The sequence below is a fragment of the Lepidochelys olivacea genome, assembly GCF_965140295.1.
Source record: "Lepidochelys olivacea isolate rLepOli2 genome assembly, chromosome: 1".
NCBI classification, from domain to species: Eukaryota; Metazoa; Chordata; order Testudines; family Cheloniidae; genus Lepidochelys; species Lepidochelys olivacea.
The window spans coordinates 126,825,893-126,846,733 of NC_140411.1; the positions used below are offsets into that span (position 1 = coordinate 126,825,893).

At 43.1% G+C, this 20,841-nt stretch overlaps 1 protein-coding gene and 1 long non-coding RNA gene across 4 annotated transcripts in view; one reads left to right on the plus strand and one right to left on the minus strand.

Moving 5' to 3' along the window:
- Window positions 1–791: 791 nt before the first annotated feature.
- LOC311523839 lies at window positions 792–13,078 on the plus strand. 3 transcript variants are annotated; one of them, XR_014712434.1, is made up of 4 exons: window positions 792–961; window positions 7,870–8,532; window positions 8,741–9,297; window positions 11,240–13,078. It is a non-coding gene; the product is annotated as an uncharacterized lncRNA (long non-coding RNA). The 3 variants fall into 3 exon arrangements; XR_014712436.1 differs by lacking the exon at window positions 792–961 and having other exon boundaries at window positions 6,934–8,532; window positions 8,741–8,862; window positions 9,056–9,297; XR_014712435.1 differs by lacking the exon at window positions 792–961 and having other exon boundaries at window positions 6,934–8,532.
- Window positions 13,079–13,174: 96 nt separating this feature from the next.
- Window positions 13,175–20,841, minus strand: part of ASMTL (acetylserotonin O-methyltransferase like) — a 51,134-nt gene continuing 43,467 nt past the window's right edge. Inside the window, exon 14 of the mRNA XM_084634251.1 lies at window positions 13,175–13,426. The gene's annotated coding sequence lies outside the window, so the exon portion shown is untranslated. The remainder of the gene's footprint in view (window positions 13,427–20,841) is intronic.

A 20,841-nucleotide genomic window follows, 5' to 3' on the forward strand; every position in this document is an offset into this window, starting at 1 on the left:
ATTTTTTCATGCTTTGTGTGTATATAAAATGATCTTCTGTACTTTCCACGGTATGCATCCGATGAAGTGAGCTGTAGCTCACAAAAGCTTATGTTCAAATAAATTGGTTAGTCTCTAAGGTGCCACAAGTCCTCCTTTTCTTTTTGCGAATACAGACTGACACGGCTGTTACTCTGAAACCGGTCTCAACAGAGTGACTGCGGAGCTAGCAAAGCGCGACAACGTGCTGGCTGCTTCTAATCTCATATTAAACAGGGGCTAGGAAGCCTTCCTCCGTTATTTATGTAGCTCCCGTTTCTGCCAGCTTTAACCATGCTGAGCAGCCCCATTGATTTATGGGGCAACAGGTGGAGCAGAGAAGCATTTTGATGCCAAAAGAAAAAAAAACCCTCCACTTGCTCCTCCTTTTGTCTTCATGACTCTTCTGCCTCATTAGATTTCTCATTGCCCATGCCTTTCGGTGTCACCAGAGGTTAGAATATAAATTTTTAACAAAACAGCCAGATGAGAAATCTGGCCATCATGTTATGTATTTATTTAATTGAAGAAAAAAAGTGCTTCATTGTGGGACTGGTAAGCTGCACAGTTAGATGTTAAGGTTGCACATGCAACCTTAATTCTTTCTCCTTGTGCATGTATGTTGTGGTGCAATTTTTAATCACGTTATTTTAAAAAAATACAATATACAATTTTTTCTATAACATTAAATACCTACATTAATGTAAGTGTCATAAAGGTCAATTATGTATTAAATTATACTTTGCAATTGATAACCTTTTTTCTTTCCAAGATATGAAATGTAATAGTTTTGTCAGCAGCCATGTAGTATACACTTTTTCTTTTCCACCACCAGCACAGCTTTAGATGCAATTCAAGGATGAGGCGGTAAACTATATATCTGATAGGCTTTATCAGGAAAGTTATTCAATTCAGAGGATGATCCAGTTGACTGTGAAACTAGGTGAGCTGTGAATATTTTTTTCAGTGCAGAGATGAGACAGTTACCCAGAAAGCTAATTTAAAGGTTTAACCTGGAGTGAACTGTGTGTGGGTGTGGCGTTACTGTGGTTTTAAGAGAATGAATAGATTCTTCATGGTGTGGGAACTGACAGTTGGACAAAGCAGTTGATTTTAGGTTAGGCTGATAGATTGTCTTGAGTTAAGATCAGTGGTGGGCAACCTGTGGCCCGTGCCACTTCCCGCAGCTCCCATTGGCGGATGTACAAATGTAAACAAACTGGCGGCCTGCCAGCAGATTACCCCGATGGGCTGCATACCACAGGTTGCCACCCCTGGTTAAAATGCTCTGTTTATATGTTAACAATGTATCTAAGAAAGACTTGTTAAATTACTACCAGTGAATTATTATTAAGACTTGTGGATTACTTGAATATAAAACAACACAGTGGGTTCTACATGGCAGGAGAGATCTGCCTCCATAGAGCCTGTTGCACTATCTGGGGCTTGTCTACACTTATAGTCCTGCAGTGGCACAGCTGGACTGGTGCAGCTGCTCTGCTGTAGTGCTTAGTGAAAATGCTGCCTATGCCAATGGGATTATTTCCCATCGGCATAGGTATTTCACTTCCCCGAGAGGTAGTAGTTGTGTCGACGGGAGAAGCCCTCTCGTTGACACAGCGCTGTCTATGCTGGGAGTTCGGTCGGTGTCATTGCGTCGCCCTGAGCAATGTAGTTATACTGACATAAGTTTGTACTGTAGACCAGGGCTGGGCCTTTACTGCAAACTTATGCACCCTGTACATGCTATCAATTCCCATGTTACTCTTTATTGTATGCTGAAAGTGATATTGCAAATTTAAAAGCCACACTTCTGTCTGACATTATACCTACTATTTTTAAAAGTAACATGTAAAATTAGATTACATCTGAAAAAGATTAGACAAAAAAAGTTTATTTTTTCAGCTGTGCATTTGACAGTACTTTGTATATAGCTAGTTTAATTCTTTCCCCTCTAATAAGTTTTAGTTGTCCTTTTTGTTGACCTTTCCTACAACATGAAACAAAGAAAAATATTTTTAAAACCAGGAAAGTATGATTGAATAATCACAAAAATTGCAGCCCATGAAAGAACTGTTAACTCATTTATGTAGTTGACTACATTTCAAAATGACAGTTCCCTTTTATCCTCAAATGTCATATAACAAGATTCTACATATGCATCTAAGAATGTTGAAGAAATTATAAAAACAAGGAGGAGTCAGGTGTCACCTTAAAGACTAACAGATTTATTTTGGGCATAAGCTTTCATGGGTAAAAAAAAACACTTCTTCAGATGCATTTTTCTTCAGATTTTTGTGGATATAGACTAACACGGCTACCCCTCTGATGTGCGGAAATTATATGCTATTTTAGGACCTGCTCTTGTTACTAAATTCACAGGAGCAGACTCTAGTACCCATACAGATCTAGTTGATGCTGGATCAATACACATGCACAAGGGTGGCACGTGCAACCTTTTTCAAGCAGAGCAGGGACCTGAACCTGCAACTTCTACTTCACGGCTAAACCCCTAACAATCGAGATATTAGCTATGGTAGGGGAAGGGGAACCCACACATACTTTGACTAGAAAGTTCATCTTGGACCATGGACCCCTTTCCAATGAAAATTTAATTGAAACTGATACATACCCATGAAAAGTTTTGGTTTCATCAAATTGGCATTTTCCATTCAACTCCTCCTTCCCCCGCCAAAGGAAAACAAAAACTTGCTCTGTTGCTTAAGCATGCAACTTTAACTTCTTCTAATATAATGTTTTATATGGAATTTATTAGATTTTTAGAATAAATATGGGCGGGGAAATACATATTTAAACAACTTCAATTTCTAGGACTTAAAAGTTATGTTGACTTGTGAAATTGGAGAATAGCATATGCCAATTCTATGATTTGGAACTGTTTAGCTAGACACAACTGAGTATCCTGTTCTATGCACCTTAGGAGATCAGATACATCAGCTTGGGGCTCCAGCCTCTTGCAAACCTTACAAAGGTCACACCATGTAATGTTTTGTATCAGCATGTTTCTGTATACTTTTCACCCTTTTGCACTGTTTCAGTATATTTGTCTCTAGAGCTATCACTTTCTTTACTCCCTCTTTTTTATCTTTATTTTTTCTTTTTTCTTTCCCCATTTTGTCACACTTTTTATCATTCTCATTTTCCCCTTTTCACTTCTGACCCTGGGATCTCGTTCCCTTCTATTTCTGCACCTTCCTTAGTCTTCTCCCAGTGCTGGTTCAAGTCACTGGGGGGGCCTTTGACAGCCTGATTTTGCCCCACACACACACACACTTGGAAGATCTAAGATTCACTATGTGACCTTCCTTTACCTGTTACGCTGGCATGTTCGGAGGTGGGATAAAGAAGTTTAGGTTCAGAAAAGGCTTTGGGAGCAACAGGGAATATGTACAGAACTGGCATGTATGTTTTTGGAGAGAATTAGGGATATAATGGATAAGTGGGTTCTTGTTAAATGGGAGGAGGGGGATAGTGGTGGTGGATCTGAGATGTTCCCAAGCTAACACTGTGATAAAGGAGGAGCCATCATAGCCTCCATTGCTCTCAGCACAAAGATCTCAGACCTCAGAGCATGGTCAGTAAGCATCATGGTAGTGGAGTCTCTCATGCCTAAAATGTGACATCATTGAATGGGTCCTGATTTCTCCCCCCTTTCTGCTCTGTATTTGTGTATCTGTTTATATACACACACACACGCACATACATATACACATACGCACATATATACATACTGTGACACTCTATACCTTGGGGGAGCCCCCTGTAACCTCTATATTCCTCATCTGTATATAATTGTGATATTGCATATAACGCATGCCATGTGAGGTATCTGGGGAAAGGTTATGATTTGCTGAAAGTCATTATTCTATCTAAATATGTGTATCATCAACGCATATGAAGTTATGATAATTGTGTTGTATGGTTGTCACTAAAACATGCTGTGGGTTTGGGAGGCACCCAGATACTGACTCTACAGAGACAATGACAAGGGAGGTAACCAACACCCAGGTGGGTGCTGTTGAACAGAAATCACCAGCCATTGTCCAGCAAGGGGGCTACAATTCAGTGACTCACTTGCATGAGGCCACACCAAGGGAATTGCTCAACCTTGCTTAGGGACTCACCAAACATGCCTGAACTTCTATTCTCCAAGCACATGGACTAAGGGTATAAAAACCAAACACGGGCCCATGCAGGGCCTTTCTCCTTCACCCACCTACACTGCAAGCAACAAGGACGCTGAAGACTTGAGACTCCAACTGAGGGGACTGGTCCAGATTTCAAAGGTGAAATCTGTATACTATGGGCTGCAATATCCAGTGGGGTGAGAAAAACTGCTTTATCTAGATGTTGCCCAGTCTAATAGGGTTGAGAGTTTAGACTGTGTACTTATATTTTATTTCTTTCAGTAACCAACTCTGACTTTTTGCTTATCGATTAATCTCACTTAAAATCCATCTTTTATAGTCAATAAATTTATTTTACTGTTTATCTTTACCAGTGAGTTTGTATGAAGTGTGGGGCGAATTTGCTCAGGGTACAAAGGTTAGTGTATATCCACTTTCTATTGTTGAAGTGGTGAACCAATTTATAAATTTGCACTGCTTGTCTTGAGCAGTGCAAGATGGTATATTCCTGGGGTACAGTGCTGGGAGCTAGGGGGATTTGGCTCTGGTGCCTTTCTCCATGTGATTCATGAGTGTCTCTGGGAGCATTCATGCAAGCTAGCTGGGTGGGGGGTTTCCACAGGTGGTTGTGCTGAGTGATAACAGCACCTGGAGGGATTGCCTCCGGTCACTAGCAAGGCATGGTGAGAGACAGCCCAGGCTGGAGAGAGTTAAGCGGGCACAGCGGTCCCACGTGGTTAATTTTTTTGAGTTAATGGATTAATTGACAGCCCTAATAAATATATAAACAAAAACAAATCCAGAGAAGAAGTGGGGGAGGAGAGAGAGCAAGATGTTATTTAAAAGCAAAAAGGCTTTCACATATTTAACTTTTCACAATACAGCTCTGCCTTCCACCTTCACAACAGCGCGCATACTAAGTAGCACTTCAGGAGGTGAGCAGCTGACTGTCTTTAAACAAAATGAACTGCCTATGACCCCTTCTGTCATCCGATCACTGTAGCTACATAATTTTTGTTCTACCACTGGTTCCAGGTAATCTTATAGCATGCAGAAGAGTTTCTCTGGAGTCTGCTTTAGAGAACTGCTGTCCTAGTTCTTCTGTTTCCAGCTTCGATAGGATTATTCTGCCACAGCAGATTGCTCTTTGACTTCATTATTTTCTTAAATAACTTCACACTTACAATATTTTAGCAACCATGTACAGTATATATTGGGGAATTTCCTTTCTGGAAAGTAGCCTGTGGAGAGTAGCAGATACATGATTGATGAATCTTACAGAACTGTGACCAGATGATTTGAGAACACTGGTGTAAGTGAGCTGTAGCTCACGAAAGCTCATGCTCAAATAAATTGGTTAGTCTCTAAGGTGCCACAAGTCCTCCTTTTCTTTTTGCAAATACAGACTAACACGGTTGTTACTCTGAAACTTGGTGTATCAGAGGGTATCTTTAATCACTTTTCTTCAACAATGCATCTCTGCACCATTTAATGGAAATGCTACTTATGTTGAAACACTCAGGAATGAATAAAAGAGGAAAAGGGTCAAATTACACCTGTGCTGTAGGATTCTCCAGAGAAGAGAGATGGCTCCTTGTCCCTCTCTGAGGGCCAATCCTGGTCTACTGCAGTCCTTACACAAGCATAGAGTCTTCTGGCACTGTCACTTAAGCAGTTCTGCTTTACTGAGGCATAATTTAGCCCAATGATTTTGTACCAAATTCATCCTTATGGTAATGGCACTTACCACTGTGTGGTCCTGGTCCATAAGTAGGGCTTCTAGGTGCTACGGTAATACAAGTAATAAATAATAACATCATTAACTTCAGTGAAGTTATACCAGGGATGAACATTTCCCTTTGTGTTTAATATGACAACTGTAATTTTAAAAAGGTGAAGAATAATTGCCAGAGTGATTGCAAAGCTCCCAGCTGTCTGTAAAAACAGTCTGTGTAGATAAAGAAAGAACTCCAACTTTCTTAAACCAGAACACATTCATAGAATCATAGAATATCAGGGTTGGAAGGGACCCCAGAAGGTCATCTAGTCCAACCCCCTGCTCGAAGCAGGACCAATTCCCAGTTAAATCATCCCAGCCAGGGCTTTGTCAAGCCTGACCTTAAAAACCTCTAAGGAAGGAGATTCTACCACCTCCCTAGGTGGTTATATACATTCAGTTATACATAACCTGTAGTTCACCAAGAACTAAGAAAAGGGCCCAGGGGAAACAGAAAGTAGTGAGAACTTCTTGTGTTATCAGTGGAGGGGCTTGTGACTATACTCAGTGGTTTGAGCATTGGCCTGCTAAACCCAGGGTTGTGAGTTCAATCCTTGAGGGAGCCATTTAGGGATCTGGCGCAAAAATTGGGGATTGGTCCTGCTTTGAGCAGGGGGTTGGACTAGATGATCTCCTGAGGTCCCTTCCAACCCTGATATTCTGTGATTCTGTGATTCTATATAAAGAATGAGAAGAGAGAGCAATTGCTTGCTTCTCTAGGGCCATACTGTTCTCATGATTTAATTAATCAAATTAAATATCACATGACAGTAGATAACCCCTTTCAACATCTATTTCTCAGTACTGTTGATAAGACTAGGCCAGCAATTATGATTTATGACTAAACTATTGTGTAGAATTTTTTTTAAAACTTCAGAATCAGGGCATTGATCTCTGAATTTAGCAAATCCCATCAACTGTAGTCTGCTTTTTTAATCACAACTGAAGATTAGAAGATATTTCATCTTTTAAAAAAGGGCAGGTTTAAACTGGTAGAAGGCTGAGCCATCCAGTGATGAAAATTAACTGTTGAGATTCAGATATTCCAAGAAAATTGTTTCTGCAGTGAAAAAGAAACACAGTCAATTTGTTACAGAATGTAATACAAAGTAGTTTTGTATAAGTGACTTTCATACTGTACATTTCCTAGAGTACTTTAGGACATGAGGGATATTAATTATCATTCTATCTGACATCAGTGGTGTTACACCAGTGATGAATTTGTCCACAGTTGTATATATACACAAAAGTCACAACAAAGTGCTTATGGAGGCAGATGCAGTGACCATTATTGTCAGCAATTGCTCACACACAACACTGGACATTAGAACCTATTTTTATTAAGAGAGGCAATGTTAGACAGGACACCAAGGCTTAGTACCTACCCTTTTTCAATAAGTGCCAGACTACCTCAGGACAGTTACCAGAAATGAGAGAGAAGAGAACCTAGAAGAGACCCTTCTTATCTCAGTGGGCAGGTCATTCGTCTTGAATTGTTTCTCTGCAAACCCTATAGCTTGTTAACAAGAATCCCCAACTGCTGAATTTGGTTACTTAATATTTTTACGCTTGTTTGAGAATATAATTTATTTTCTCTTGATTTTGTCTTTTCCCAGTCATTACACTGAATCTCGCCCATCCTGACTCCCCTGCCATGTTTCTAATGGATCCTGAGCCAACTGTGTTTAGGGTTTTGTTTGGTTGTGTGTGTTTTTGCTATCAACTTTATTGATCATAGAATGAGGTAGAACAGAGCTTATTCTGACTGCACAGTATGCATCCAATGAAGTGAGCTGTAGCTCACGAAAGCTTATGCTCAAATAAATTGGTTAGTCTCTAAGGTACCACAAGTCCTCCTTTTCTTTTTGCTACCTTTCATAACTACTGTTCTTCAAGATTTGTTGCTAATGACCATTCCCTTTCTAGGTGTGTGCACACTCATGGGCACAGTCATCGGAGATTTTTGCCTTAGTGGTATCCGTAGGGTTGTCCCCCACCTCTGGAAGAGGACACTGACCACCTCTGGATGGAGCAACCATTCCTGGCGAGATGAGAATGCCCTGCTAAGGCGATCTGCCAAAGCATTTCTGGCCCCGGGGAGGTGTGCGGCTACGAGATGAGTGGCTTGCTGAACACAGAAGTTCCACACCCTGAGAGCTTCTTGGCAAAGGGCTGCTGATCAGGCTCTGCCTTGCTTGTTGATATAGAATACTGCGGCGGTATTGTCTACCAGGACCTGAACCATCCTGCCCTTTCTATGACGTGGGAAAGCGTGGCAGGCCAAGAGTACCTCTCTGACTTTATGTGTAGGGAGCGATCGTGACTCAACCAATTACCTTGCAGGCTGAGATCGTCCAGGTGGGCTCCCCACTCCAGATCCGAGGCATCGGAGACTAGGGTAACTGACGGGGACGGGATCGCAAAGGGGACTCCCTCCAACACCAATAAGGGATTCAGTCACCATGCGATTGATGACAGTATGTGGCCCGGTACCTTGATCACATGGTCTATGTTGTATCTGTTGGGGACGTAGACTGATGCCAGGAACGCCTGTAGGGGACTGAGATGGAGCCACATGTACCAGACCATGTAAGTGCAGGCTGCCATGTGGCCCGACAACCTCAGGCCCATGTGAGTGGTGGTGAGAGAGTGGGCTTGCATGCACAAGATCAGATCTATCATGGCTTGGAATCAGGCTTTGGGGAGGAAGGCTCTGGCCCAAGTGGAGTTGAGGACCACTCCAATTACCTGTATGGGTTGCATCGGCACTAGAGTTGATTTCTTCTCTTTTATTAAGAGACCCAGATCGCGACACGTGGAGAGAACCAGATCGAGGTGCCACCACACCTGATCCAAGGACCGGCCCTTGATTAGCCAGTCGTTGAGGTACTAGTAAATCTGAACACCCCTCCGGCTCAGGTAAGCAACCACTGGTGCCATGCACTTTGTAAACACTCTCGGTGCTGATGAGAGGCTGTGACAAAGTGTGTGTGTGGGGGTTCTTGGTTTCTCCTTGTTTTTCCAATGGTTTGGATGCAGAGGGGGAGGGACTCAGTTTCCCTGGGTGTTACTGGTTTAATGAGGTGATGGGAGAGAGAGTTTGTTGTTACAGAGGTCCAGCGATGGAACTTGGGACCCCAGCCAATGGATACCCCAGCAACTGGTGACTTGGCAAACTGGAGGCCCAGCTCAGGAGTCACAGCCGGTTCTGGCCAGTGGGAGGACAATAGGCCGTGGAGAGAGGACACCTGGTGACCTGACCAGCCAGTTCCAGCCAGAGGGGGCCAGAGGACAGAAGAGAGGAAAGGAGGCCCAGGCAACCCTGTTTACCTGGAGAGAAGACAATAGACAGAGGTGAGGCTTGGGGGAGGTGATATCAGATGCCCAGCTGGAAAGCGCAGGGGAGAGAGAGCAGGCAGAGCCCACCTGAATGCAGGGGAGACTTGGATATGCTGTGCTGATGCAGTCCAGGCCTGGGGGTCTGAGAGTTTCCTGTGCTAGGTTCAGACACTCACTAAACCCTCCTGTTTTATGCTGGCTGAGAGTCACTTTGGTCTAAAGATCAGGGTTGCATTATTCCCTCTGAGAGTGGAGGCCCTGGAGGTCCAGAGCGAGTGGACTCCCTGAGGGGGCCCATGGCGAGAAACAGGTGCGCTAAGGCTCAGAGAGGTGCGGTTCTAGGAGGTGGAGGGGCTTAACCCCCAAGAGAGAGTGGACCCCCGAGAAAGGTTGTCTCATTGAAGGGGCTTCCCCCCAGGGACCGCACGGGGCCAAGAGTAGGCACGACCTGTGAGTCCATGACAGAGGCCAAAGGGTAATCCCATGAATTGGAAATGGCACTGGCCCAACACGGAATGGAGGAACCATGCATGTCCTTGGAAGATGGAGATATGGAAATATGCACCATTCAAGTCGAGGGTGGTATACCAGTTTCCCGGATCCAGGGAGGGAATGATGGAGGCCAGGGAAATCATGCGGAACATCAACTTTTTGATATACTTGTTGAGGTGTCACAGGTCCAGGATGCGTCTCAGGCAATGTTCCCTCTAATTTTTTCCATCCATGTGCAGAATGAATTTTGTTATGTGCAGCACCAATATCAAGGGAATGTGCGGATGTGCACAACCAGTACAAATGAAAAACCTAGATATAGCACACCAAAATGTGGCATAGTGAAAACAGCTATATAAATAAAACAAAATCATGGCCATTAATTGAAAGCATACAAAATATGCACCCGAGTCCCCATTTAATAACCTACTTTTATCATAGACCACTAAATCTTCAGGGAAAGCTACTCTTGAAAAATGAAGCATCTGCCAAAACACTAACATGCTACGGACTTTTGTAGGTCACAAAACTGTCCCTCTTGCATGCATATTATCTGCACCTGTAGCTCAGCTTTAAGATGCTAAACAAATCTATGAGTCAACTAGAAATAGTCATGCTCTCATCGCAAATATTAATACAATATTTTCTGATACTGAAAAGGAGAGTAAAAGGTATTCACTCAGGTTACACAATTTCTCTGGGATGTCAGCTCTTAATTTAATTAATACTTCACACACAGAGAACAGTAAAAATAAGTAATACAGTGACACAAACAGCAAACAAAACAAACAAACAAGTGAGAACACTGAAAATATGAAGGGAAGTAAAACATCAAGTGATTGGTTATGGGTATTTTAAATGAGTGTTTAGGACCCACGCTGTGCAAGTGCAACAGAGCCCTGTAGAAACGGGCAAAGTTCTCCTGGTTTCAGATTGTGTGTGTCACCAACTCAAAAACTCAGAGTAGACTCATTAAGTTTTTACACATTAACACATGGCTTCAGAGTTTGCAGATACTTCCCTGCTTCAAAGAGCTTGCAAATAGGGTCTTTATCCTACAAAAAACCTAGTGCTACTTGCTACTTATGAGTCAATGGGAGTACCTGAAGAGCCAGAACTATACCAGATAGCAAGGATCTGGCCTTAATGGTTTCCAATACCTCTCCCCAAACAAATTCTAAAACTTAATGGGAATCATTTGTCTGGACAAGTGATTTCCATTGTTTTAGAATTTTTGGGGGGAGAGGCACCTCTCCCGCACTGTCCCAGCCTTGGAGCTGGGGGAGAGGCATCTCTGGACAAATCACAGAGGATGGGAGGAAAAGACTGAAGTGCAAGGGGTTGGTAAACAGCTCAGAAGCTGCTGCATGCCTTCCCCATCAGAGCCCTAAAGCCCATTTTCAAGAGAAGACCCCGGCTGCCTGTAATTGCTCGTCTCATTCCCTACTGCTTTCCTTATTTTGAGGGAGGTCCTGATTGTTGTCACAACAGCCTGAGAAGAAGTACAGGAAATCCACTGAACTCTGTTTTGTGAGGAAAACAAAGACATGGACACAGGGAGGAAGAAGGCAGGAACAGGAAGGCAAATATATGGCTGGATGTTAGGAGCAGAAGGGCTGAGAAGAAGGGGCGTCCCTCCCCGGCCACCACAATCCCAGAGCTAAAGCTGAGAAAAAGGGGGGAGGGGGTGTCTTTCCCCCACTACGGCAGCCACCAAGCTGGGGCTGGGAAGGATGGGAGAGGGTTCTGCCATCTCAGACCCTTTCCTTCCTTTTGGTTTGCTATTTTGTTTTTCATCCTCAATTGATAATTACTCCAACCTCCCCCTGTATAAATAAAACTTACAACGATTGCATGTATAATACACCATACACGTGTTTTATGGAATTTGTTTCTGCATATAGAGGAACTTTGGAAGTTTGACAAAGTCTTCCAAGTTTCTATGGTTGAAATTTAAGCAGTGTCTTTTTTGTGCATTAACTATTAACCCCAGTCATACATTGTAGCTAAAAAGTCTACCAAATTGTTATCTGATTTACATTCCTTAGGGTATGTCTATACTACCCGCCGGATCGGTGGGCAGTGATTGATCCAGTGGGGGTCGATTTATCTAGTCCAGACACGATAAATGGACCCCTGAGCGCTCTCCTGTCGACTCCTGTACTCCAGCGCCATGAGAGGTGCAGGCAGAGTCGACGGGGGAGCGGCAGTAGTTGACTCACCACAGTGAAGACACCGCGGTGTGTAGGTCTCAGTATGTCGACTTCAGCTACGTTATTCACCTAGCTGAAGTTGTGTAACTTAGATTGATCCCCTGCCCTCAGTGTAGACCAGGCCTTAGAGTTATTTTAAAGCCAGAACCTCCTAGGTGCTGTATTTGGCTTGTCCTGGGATATATCTTTCCTCCACCGCGGCTGGGGCTGGGAAGCGGTGGGGTGTGTCTACCCCGCAGCGGCAGCCCTGTATGCCCTAAACTCCCCCCACCTCATCCCACCTACCTCACCCCACTGCCCCCCACCCCAAGGCCACCACCTCACCTTACATGTGCATCCTCTCCAGGGTTCAGGCACCTAATTAGTGGAGCCATGCCCTCTTGCGCAGCCGCCCAGGCACGCGCCTTAGATGGAACACAGGTCGCGGGCCCCCTTTTGCTTTCGGGTGGGGAAATAACTAACACTTAACGGCTAAGTAAATTCCTAAGAACTATACCCAATGAGGATAGATATTGGGCTGTTAAGAAACGTTAGCGCTCTTGCGATGCAAGAGAAGGCGCTTCGACCAACCGTCACGGGTGGTGAGAAGGAACGGACAGGGCGCAGGGCCAGTGGCAACTGGTATACGGGCGCGTGTGCGCGGCCCTCCAGAGGGCCCCACTGGCGGCCCTATGGATACTGCTAAGGCAAAAATCCCCAATGACTGTGCACATGGGCGCGCACACCCCTGGAATGGACTCGATCTGAGCAAGCACTTGAACACGGAGAGCCGTACTAACATCCCAGGGATAGAGTCGGGGGTGGGGGGGGAAAAGGGCAGCGTATTTTGGTCTAGAAATAAGGCCAGCCTAGGTGCACCCAACACAAAGAAACAAAGCAGTTCATTAGCAATGCCAACATTATTGTATGACTGTTGATGTGTCTTGGTTAGTCTCTAAGGTGCCACAAGTACTCCTTTTCTTTTTTCTGAGTATGAGGTAACTTTAAAAAGTACTAGCAAGTCAATGCAGCCCGAGCATTACTGCTGCCAAGCGAAGAGCGTAGCTTCTGGCATTTTACTCATATTTCAGAACGGATATAATCTCTCTCAGTTATTGAAGTAGTTTCAGAAAGCTTCCAAAGTCACATATCTCTTGCATAAGCAGCTGATGGGAAACCAATCCTATAATAAAAATCATCAGATGTGATTGCTGATGTGTTCTCGTTTTTATTGCCAAATACAATTTCTTTATTTCTTAGTGCAGAAGACATCATCGAACACATTTCCTGTCAGTTTAATGTCTACATTTGTGAAGCCAAGATGTTCCAGTAAACATCTATATTCGGAGCCACTCCTCTCCTTTCCCTGTGTCTGACAAGCATGTTCAAGGACTGCAGCAAAGCTGTACTCCTTTTCTTCTCATTATCCAACACCATTTCAGCCAGGAAAATGCCACAGCCTAATTTAAAACAAAGAAAAATTATACTAATCTGCAATCAGATTAATAAAAATTACGGCTGCCATATAAAAATGCATAAAATATAATACTAGGGTCTAATTTTGCATTTCAGATGTACTCTCAAGTTACTAGACCAAAATGACTATATACATACTGTACACATTAGCTCCTTGTAGAAAATACAATGCCCATGGGCTAGATCACCTTTTTTTCTGTGAGAGGTGGCGTGTGTGTGCGTGGAAGAAATAGAGGTAATCCCATCTCAGTGTCACTCATTGTCCCTATCTTCTCTTAAACCTATTATTTACGTTTATATTGCTGTAATCTTCAGAGAACTAAGGATGGGGGAGCATTGTGCTCCACACTGTCCAAACATAGAAAATGACAATCCTACAGAAGCCCCTCCACAATTCTTCTGTGGGGATAGGTTTCTTTGTGGTGAGGAAGGCCCAGGTGTGAGAATAGAGGGAAGAGACGATGGTGCAATTTTCCACTGCATCTTCCTACCTCTTCCACCCAGTACGGAATATCAGAGTAAGATAATGCTGATCAAATGAACATTATTTTACTTGCTCTTCTCCATTGCTGTGTACAGTCATTTACATCAGTGCAAAGTGGGTGTAAAATGCTAACGAATCAGACCAACGGGTAACATTTTACTCATTTTGTACAGATATAAATGCCTGCACAAGGTGCAGAACAACAGTGAATCGAATCTCATAGCTATGTTCTGTCCCTTGAGATGATTACCTCAGAGGCACTCATGACAGTATGGCTCCTACTGGCAGATGAGAAGCTTTGAGAGGCATATAGCTTCTTTGTGGATGGCCCAGGGCTCTGGTGTATGGGTTTAAGGGACCTAATCCCCTTTCTGTCAGGGGTTGAGCATGCTGCTGGAGTTCAATACAGAATACCATAAATCATCTGGAGACATGCAATTCCTTCTGGCTGGGAATGGATAAAGTCCTCTGTCCCAAACCCTGCCTTACAGTGTGTACATACAGCCTGCCACATTCTCACCAGCAGAGAATTTAGCTGTAGAACACAGAGGCAAATGTACACCTTCTGAAATACGTGTGTGCTCATTTGGTCATACAGCCTGAATACAGACAGATTCTGTATTAGAAGGTTTTCCTCCTCACATCCCAACAACTTTCCTCCACCTGCACAGGCAGAACTGCTGCTCCTGATCACACTGCAAGTGTTGCTATGTGGAGCAAAGCAAGGTGAGCACTTCTAGGCCACCGAGCCAACCTTGTATCACAATGGTTGAAGGGTCCTCCTGGACACTTTGAAGGGAAAACATGAACAGCAAGGCAACTAATACGCTACAGAAAATCACTCAAACATTGGGGACATCTGAATGACATGAACACAACATGGACAAAACATATGCACGGGAATCAAACACTGCCAGTCTGGGAAGGATGCCCATGTACTTTACAGAGAGCAAGTTATGATTAGCATAGAAAAGAAAAAAAACAACAACAGGTAATTAGTATTTTATAGTAGGAACAAAGATCCTTCTTGAGAAAGGCTTAGACAGAATTTAACTTGGGTTCAAGGCTTTTCAGCCTTATCCTTATAGGAGCGGCAAATATTAGGGGAGATTATTTGATCTCTTTGCAGAAGGTTCAGGAGGAAACTATTGTAATGGTCCTTGCATTAGCCCAATTCTACACTGGTGTAACTCAAATGAAATTAATTAAGTTACATTGCTATAAAACAGGAGCGACGTAGCAGTGGATCATGCATTGTATGTTTTGAAAGCTGCAGAGAGAAATCAGAGTGTATAGGACAGCCCTATAAAAAATAAATTGTAAAGGTTCTTGCAGCAAGGAAGCAATAATACATTACGGCTTCCATTTAGAATAGTTTAAGAACATGGGAAAATAGCAATGGGCCCATATATTACACCGTGACCGCAAGGGCAGGGGCGGGGGGAAAAAAGAAAAAGGTAAGTCTGGTGTTGCACAGTTTACATGCTTCAAGTAAAAGTAGACTGTTGTACCAATAAAATAAAAACCAGCAGGATCTTATTAAAGGGAAAAAGGTAAAATACCACATTTATTGTGAATACAGAAAAAATCATAGTAAGCAGTTAGTTATAGCTATAACATTCCATTCAATCTCATATTTATTCACACATTCATTCATACACACACACAGGTTCTGCAAGGTTGTTATCATAGTTACCAGCCTTAGAGTTGCTCATGCCAAGCCACTGGCCAGGTGGCCTGGACATAAGGAGGGAGCAGGGCCTTGTCAGATGCTCATCTGATGCTCCTGGAAGTTGGTTTGCAGAATCAGACCCCAAACTTCTCACTTTCTAGAGTCCATTTTTATAGGAATTTCTTCCTATGCCAGTCTATGGGAATTGCTTCATCATGCTGTTGCTGAATCAATCTGCAGATGGCACATTCCTGACGGCTCCGTGCTGTCAGATGTTATCTTGTTCTTTAGTTCTCCCATCCTTGAGGCTGTTGGGTGGATTCCAGTCTGCCCTCCGGGGGTGGGGGGGAAGGGGGGTCCTCTGATTATTTCCACTTGATGCCTTCTTCAGCCGATGGACACTGGATTCTTAGGCTGGCACCTCCCTGATCATTCAGTTATTATCCACACCAAGCATCATCCACATACATCCTCTATCTCTATTTTAATCACAATTGTTAACAAAGCGAGATGAATACAACAAAAGGGCAGGGAGTCTCTGGGTGCTGTTTCTGTTGTTATAGAGTATTGCTTTGAGTCTCCCTCTCTGTGAATTGCTTTGAGAACAGACTCTGTCTTAGAATGCACTAACACAATTAGCAGCTTGCAAGTTTCACACAGAGAGGGAGAGAAACAGTACCAAAAACCAAGAGACCTCTTAATTAGTAATACCCTGGAATTGAAACTCTGGGGAATCAAACTCATTTGTGATTTTAATACAGAACTTCTTTAATATGATCCAACAAGACGATGATCTGTGTGTCAGGGCCACTGCAGATTAGTTGCCATTCTTAGAAATGAGAATATAATCTTGTTACAGATTACCCCTAATCCTCATATATTTTAATAGGCTGGTTTTGTGCAAGTGCAATGTTGTACTTTCTCTCTCTCTCTCTCTCTCTCTTCATCAAATGGGATAAATTGGAACCATGAACGTTGTCTTTGGCTCCTGGTGGTTGGAGTACTCCAAAAGTGAGGGAAGTTATTGCTGCTACCTGGTGTCCCCCCACTCCCTCCATCAACTAATTTAATCCTCACTTCAAGTATAACATGGCAAAACTCCCATTGACTTCCATGGTACTAGGTTTAGGCCCATTGATAAAAGTTTTGCAGGCCAGGGATGCTGCTATTGCTAGACTGCGTCTCAGCAGGCAGGGCTTGAAAGTGTATGGGTAGGCTTGCCTGGGCTGCAGCCACAAACCTGCTCTGTAGTGGACCAACCCCAACACCTAGCCTCAGAAATGGGAGTCCTTAACTCCATCCCCAATCAGGCAGCTGGAGACATGGGAAATGTCAGGGAGGAGGTGGTGCCTCTCCTAACAACCCATCATGGTGGAAAGACAGCAGGGGATGCAACGAGGGAGCCTGGAAGCCCCCCTGCTCCAACCCAGCACAACGACAAACCGATCCAAAACTGAACTGGCAGCCAAGAAGGGGATGAGGGGCACAGCCTTTTAGACAACACTGCCTAAACTCCTGCACTTGGGGCTCATATTGAGCCACACCACCACAGCCCCTTTGCTCTCCCAAGCACAGAAAGTGGTTAATATCTGTAGTGAGTGCACTAGGGTTGTCATTTTACTATTGGGCTAGGGGAAAAAATCCAAACAAACCTCTGCTTTGTTTTACCAGACATCCCCCCAGCCCTCAAGGATTCTTATTCAACTCATCATTCAGTAAGTGAGCATCTGAGCTCTCTTTTCTCTTATTTCCCACCCTGTGTCTACGGATCTTTTAATCCCCAATATTTTACACCTTTTCTCCATTCATTTGGTGATCTACTCAGACACAACAGTTCCATTACCTGATTTGTCCACATTGGACTTCCTCTATGCCATTTATACAGACATCTGCAAATGATCCCACATTCAAATAAATGTGTTGGATGAAATTCTGATAAGTGAACTGAATTCATATGAACATCCTCTCATCCATATGAAATCAGATATGCAGACGCAAACATAGTTACATTTATTTCAGTGGGTGGAGTTACTCATATCAACACGGGCATTCCTACTAATGTGAAGCAGCCTACCACCAAACAGCAAGTAGTGAACAAGCGGGCTTTAGTATTGGTGACAGTTCAGACATCTGGAGGATACAAAATAATCCCTCATTAAAGATTACGCAGATTTAGATAATTAATTTTAATGGCTCAAAATTATCCTTGACTTAAAACATTGTACAGACAGTTTTTTCCAATAAGGAAACTTTAAGACCCAGTCATTATAACAATAGTGAATAGAAACAAATTTTGTCCAGGGAAGTGGCATATTAATGTTTGTACCTTTATAAAAATCAGATTATTGGTCTATCTAGTATTTGGAATGTCTATCACTCTTCCAGTATTCTGTAGTATTTAAAATGATCATAAACTCCTCTCCCTGCCCTACCCAGCCCTGAATTCCTTGCACACGCTATACTTTCACTGAACTCAGTGGGAGTCTTGGCAGTGGAAGGAATACACCTGTGAACAGCAAGTGAAAATATTGCAAATGTCTTTCCCCTCTGCTCTCTGAAAGACATACAGCATTGATCTTTTCTGCATGTCAGCAAATCTCTCTGAAATAGTATGGAGACAAGCGAACAGCACACAGACACCCGCTGTTGAGCAAAGCACATTCTCCTGCAGCTCATTAGCCACCCTTTGCGAGACATTCAAAACCAGTTTGCAAAAATGATTTTAGCTGTCCCCGTTCACAAAGAATGTTATTTGTTTCAACAGCTACTTCAGATGCATGTCTTATATGGAGTTTTCAAAAGGTAAGCTTCCCCCTCCACACACACCTAAGTTTGCAAAGCTAAAGTTAATGCAGACACCCAGGCTCCAGGGACTAAGGTGGAGTAAATATATAATGTTGTGCTTTTCTAGTTTAAGACACAGAGTTTATGTTTTAGCCAATTGTGTTCTATAAGATTTACAAACAATAAGTGACTACAAAATAATCAGAGGGCATAACATTAATTTGACAGTATGGTAGAATATGACAGTTCTACAGCTTATGTAAATCTGTCACATGCTTGGTGGGACAGAATCAAACAGCAAAACTTCCATCTGTTGAAATAATAATGTTCTCCTTTATAAGGCAGACCAGTTAAAAGTAGAAAGAGGCCTTTTTTTGTACCAAAACAGAGAGAAACTTATTTTTGGTTTATTAAGTTTTCAGTAGTTGGATATACAATCTTACCAAATTCTACTCATCCAGGGCAAGAAACTGCTAAAGGTAAATAAAAATTATCATTATTAATTATTATTATTATAGCAAAAAACATGGGTAAGTAGAGGGTGACAAATTTTCATGATGAATTTGAATGGTTGAAACATACTGTAATAAAAATGTCCCTCATTGATAATTTAACTCATCAGGGCCCCTTTACCCTTCTCAGTGCTCAAAGAGAAAAGTAATTATGCTAATGACAAAAAGAAAAGGAGGACTTGTGGCACCTTAGAGACTAACAAATTTATTTGAAGTGAGCTGTAGCTCCCGAAAGCTTATGCTCAAATAAATTGGTTAGTGTCTAAGGTGCCACAAGTCCTCCTTTTCTTTTTGCGGATACAGACTAACACGGCTGCTACTCTGAAACCTATGCTAATGACAGACATTTATGGTGCACTTGAGAAGACAAACTCTGCCCGACAAAACTATAGTATCTTTGAAAGTTGCTGATGTCAGCAGCTGAAAGTAAGTACAGCCTCTCCTCTTTTGTCCTGTCTGAGTGGAGGGATATTGCTATGGAAATCTGCTGCAGCCAGTAAACTCAACTTCCGAGAGATGAAAAACAGTAGCTTTATTTACAGGCAGGAGGGGTTCCACTACAGCTTTAGCAAAATATGTTTTATATGAAAAAAGTCACGACTGAAGAGTTATCAGAAAAAAATAACGCATGAAATAGTGGGAAAACCAGATTGACAAATTAGTTGATAATCTGGACATACAATATATACTTATCCCTCAAATTAAAAATCACAGCATGAAAAACTGACATTTCTATATTCCTCTTCTATCAGCATAGTTGGAAAGAAGGGAAGAGCACTAGTATTTATGTAAGGAAATACAGTAACTCCTCGCTTAACGTTGTAGTTATGTTCCTGAAAAATGCTGATTTAAGCGAAACGATGTTAAGTGAAGTGAATCCAATTTCCCTATAAGAATTAATTTAAAAGGGGGGGGAGGGTTCCAGGGAAATTTTTTCATCAGACAAAAGACTATATATATATACATACATATATATACACACACACACAGACACAGTATAAGTTTTAAACAAACAATTTAATACTCTACACAGCAATGATAGAATCGTAGAATATCAGGGTTAGAAGGGACCGAGGTCATCTAGTCCAACCCCCTGCTCAAAGCAGGACCAAACCCCAATTTTTGCCCCAGATCCCTCAATGGCCCCCTCAAGGATTGAACTCACAACCCTGAGTTTAGCAGGCCAATGCTCAAACCACTGAGCTATCCCTACCTTGTGAAGTTTGGGTGAGGTGGTGAAGTCAGAGGGTGGAAGAGGGTGGGATATTTCCCAGGGAATGCCTTTCTGTTAAATAATGAACTAGCACTTGGATGAACCCTCAAGCGTTAACACACTGTTGTTAATGTAGCCTCACACTCTACAAGGCAGCATGCATGAAGGGAGGGGAGACAGCACGGCAGAGAGAGACAGAGACATACTGGTGGTGGTGGTGAGTGTGTGTGAGAGAGAGACAGACACACATTGCCCCTTTAAGTATGCTGACCCCACTCTAAGTACACTGCCTTTTTAAGTAGATCAGCAAGTTGAGACAGCAGCTGCTGCCAGCAAGCTCCCCCCGTCCCGCTCTATGGAGATGGGGTACAGGAGCGGGGGGAGGGGAACACCCTAACATTAGCATCCCTCTTCCCCCCTCCCTCTGCACAGCAAGCAGGAGGCTCCTAGGAGCAGCTCCAAGGCAGAGGGCAGGAGCAGTACAGGGCAGTGGGTGGAAGGGAATTGCCTGGCAATTGATAGTCTGCTAAGTGGCTGCTGCACAGGGAACATAGGGGAACGGGAAGCTGATAGGGGGGCTGCCAGTCCACCTTGGTTCCAAGCCCCACCAGCTAGCTGCAACGGGCTGCTCTTCCTGCAAGCAGTGGACAAAGCAGGCAGCTGACAAACAATGTTATAAGGGAGCATTGCACAACTTTAAACGAGCATGTTCCCTAATTGATCAGCAACGTAAC